This window comes from Neophocaena asiaeorientalis, unplaced genomic scaffold, assembly GCF_003031525.2.
Source record: "Neophocaena asiaeorientalis asiaeorientalis breed wild unplaced genomic scaffold, Neophocaena_asiaeorientalis_V1.1 scaffold129, whole genome shotgun sequence".
NCBI classification, from domain to species: Eukaryota; Metazoa; Chordata; class Mammalia; order Artiodactyla; family Phocoenidae; genus Neophocaena; species Neophocaena asiaeorientalis.
In genome coordinates, this window is record NW_020172446.1 from 6,447,545 (window position 1) to 6,451,009 (window position 3,465).

General features: G+C 56.7%; 1 long non-coding RNA gene across 3 annotated transcripts in view; it reads right to left on the reverse strand.

Moving 5' to 3' along the window:
- Positions 1 to 572, reverse strand: part of LOC112394510 (uncharacterized) — a 4,629-nt gene extending 4,057 nt beyond the window's left edge. Inside the window, exon 1 of one of the 3 annotated variants that reach the window (XR_003002154.1) lies at positions 458 to 572. This is a non-coding gene — a long non-coding RNA (uncharacterized LOC112394510). Of the gene's footprint in view, positions 1 to 406 lie in introns of all 3 variants that reach the window. The other 2 variants (XR_003002153.1, XR_003002152.1) reach the window with 2 other exon arrangements.
- Between the last annotated feature and the right edge of the window lie 2,893 nt (positions 573 to 3,465).

Sequence of the window (3,465 nt, forward strand, 5' to 3'; positions counted from 1 at the left end):
ACATCCACTGGAGGGAAGGAGAGGAGGGGCCGGCCCGCCCAGAGACCCCTTCCCTGCCAGGGCGCTCAACTGGCCCTGACCCAATGAGTGCCGGTAGAGGCAAAGCACCTCCCCGCTACCCGCCCAGTCCAAATCCTCCCCAAGCTGGGAGGCCGGCTCCCGTATCCTCGACCAGAGGGCGCCGAGGTTAGCCACCCCCAGCCCTCCGGCCCCTCGTCTTTCTCCCAGCTACTCCGCAAAACCCTCCGCACGACTACTGTCCCGGACTCCTTCTTTAAATCTCCTGACACACTACTCCAGCCAGTCCAGGCCCCTCTCCCCCGGAGCGCCCGAGCCTCCGCCGCCCCCTCTCCCCTCCCCCGGAAGGGCAGGGTGTGGCCGTCAGGACCCTACTTTCCCCCATTACCCCGTTAGCACGGTTCCCTCCTGTGCGGCCGGGACCCCATCTCACACCCACCTGGTGCTGGGTGGGGGGGGGTGCTGAGGGTAGGGGAGCAAATCAGTGCGTCCGATCCCCACGGCCGGCGGCGCTGTCTCTTCCCAGCGCCCAGCACACACCGGCTACAGTCTGCGATCAGCTGGCGGCGTCGTGACGCACAAGCTGCGAGTGCACCGCCCAGGGCCAATCACCGCCCACTGCTGGGCAGCGTGACCACACCCACTCGAGGGCGCCAGCGCTTAGCCCTGGTCCCGCCTCCCCGACCGTCTTAGCTCTGACTGGCAAGGAAGCCACCCCTTTGCCTAGTGGAGTAGCGCTAGGCCACGCCCACCAAGTTGCGAGCTGGCCAATAGGTGAAAAGGTGTGGCTCAGCCCTCCGCCTAGGCTAACATGCTTAGAGGGGCGCTACGTCAAACCCGAGTCCTAAAAAGCAGAAGGAAGTAAAGGCGTGTGTGTTTGCAGTGCATACTGGTCAGTGTAGTTCTCGGTCTGACACCTCGTTCCCAGAATCCAGCGCGCTCTGTGAGTTGGCATTTTTAAACTCATCTCTGAATCCATCCCGGCGAGGTCCTTAAAGGGCTACAGCCCCTCCTTTTCGGAGCCGTGAGTGGTTCTTTTAGACAGCCCCCAAACGGATTCACTGAACTCTTGCAGGAGGCGATAGATCTCTCAGGAAAGGTGGAGGAGGAGAGGCAGCAGGAGTGAGGAGAACTGAAGGTGGAAATCAGCCCCCAGGGCAACCAGACTCTTCCTTTGGAATGAGGACTCCTGGGGGCTTTTGGGGGAGGGAGGACTGCCCACCTCGGCTGGCCCCAGCTTTCAATGGAGAGATCTACTCCACCTCTCCTGGAGCCTTCCTAATCAGAGGAGACTTCGGGTAGAAGATGTCTCGCCCCAGTCACAAAGAGACAAAGCCTCTCAAGCAGCAGCTTCCTAACGAAAGATTTATAGCAGAGTCTTCACCTGAGGGTAGAAGGAAGACTTGTGGTCAGCAACTAGGGCCCGGGCCGGGCCGGGCCAAAGTGCAACTGGCTAGCAACCCCGTCCTCTGCCCAATACCCCCATTCTGTCCCGCCCCCCAGAAGCTCTTCACCGACTCAGGCCTACTTAGGGAAGAGATTTCAAAGGTGGAGACCAATGAGGAGGTTGCTCCTTCCCCAGAGGCCAATCAGAGCATAGAGGGGCGGGAGGATGGGCCAAAGGGGGAAAAAAAAACACAAAAAATGGAAAGGAACCCAATGACTTGGCAAAAGCTGCCGAACCGCTTAGTTAAAGGGGCAAGCCTGAGACCCACCCCCACCTCAATCACTCGCATCTCTCCACCACCACCAAAGAGGAACGTGTGGCGAGGGATCCATGACTTTTCCATAAGCTCCCAATTGGCGGGGTGAAGATAACAGCCTGGAGTGTGAGACAGTTGCTTCCGTTTTAAAGAGGGGCTCCACCAAGTGATTGCCATGGCTCCTAGGAGCTCCAGAATGCCGAACCTGTGTTCAGAACGTTGTGCCTTTAAGGAAACTTCCTGCCTTCCACCCCAGTAACAGCTGATTGTTGGGAAGTGTGACCTCAGGGGACGAATCAGCTGTTACCACATCCTCCTCCAGTTCTGCCCTCCTTTATCCCTTTATCCCCACCCCCCCATGGGTGGTGAGGGAAGGAAGGAGATGAAACCCCAAATATGGGGGACCTGTTTGAGTGTTCTTTCCTCTTCCCTCTCACTCCAAGACTGTCTCCCTCCCCTGCCCCCCTTCTCCTCCCTCCCTCTTATCTCCCCCCTCTCCCTCCCCCAATCTGCTGGTTAGTTCTTCAGAGGCTCTGAGCCTGGAACGAGAGGTATTTCCTGTCGGCACTGTCTGCTCAGACCCGCCCTACCCTGGTCTAGTTGGGAGGCCAGTACTGGGGAGGCCCAGAGTGGTGGCTGCCTGGCTGTGTGGGTGCTCTAGGAATGGGTACTGGGGAAGGTCCAGTGAAGCTGAGGACCAAACCTAGAGAAGAGGAATGGCTGTGGAAACAAGCCTCCTCCGGGTCAGAACCCTGCTCCCCAGGCCAGCTGCTCCCTACTTCCTGCTCAAGAGAGAGGGCCCTGCTAAGGGAATCCTCCTGGCTTTGCCCATTACTCCACTTCTAACTGTTCACAGACACCTCCTGGCCCTCCACGGCTCCATGTTTTACACTTTCACCCCCCACTGCAAAGGTGTTAATGTGGGGCCTCCCAGGGGCTACAGGTGGAGCACAAGGGCCCCAGGAACCAGGGGCTTTGGCTGGGAAGTCCTGTGCCAGAAGACTCAGGTAAATATTTTGCCCCAGCCCTGAGCTGGGAGTCGGGGTCACTCCAGGACAAGCTTAGTGTGAAGTCCCAGGACTGACTTGGCAAGGTTGGGAGAAACTGAGCAGGGTCTTGGCCAAGCTTGGAAGAAAGAGAAATCTCACCAGCTGCCCCCATTCTCCATTATCCTTAGCATAAAAGTCCCATTTCCTTCTCACCAAAGGCCCTTGGGGTAGGCCCTTTCCCATTTTGTTCTAACTTTCCATGTCCCCACCCTCCCACCCTATAGGGCAAAAGCACGGGCTTTGAGTCCAGGGTTTCTCAATCACAGCACTATTGACATTTTGCGCTGGCTAATTTCTTGTGGCGGCTGTCCTGTACATAGTAGCTTGTTTAGCGGTAGCCCTGGGCCACTAGATGCCTTTAGCACCCCCCCCACGACAATCAAAATGGTCACCAGACATGATCAAAGGGCCCCTGGGGGCCAAAATCGCCCCCAGTTGAGAACCACTGAGTTAGACAAACTTGGATTCAAATTCCAACTCTTACCAGCTGCGAGCTTGATGAAGATACTTGACATCTCTGAGCCTCAATTTCCTCATCTACAAAATTGAATGAATAATAAACTCATGGCTTATTGTAGGGTTTTAGAAAGGAATATGTTTGAAAACACCTAGCACAGTACCTGGCCCACAGTTGGTGCACTAAACACTACCTTCCTTCACTTTTCTCCTTGCCAGATCAGCAAGAGCTAACCTCG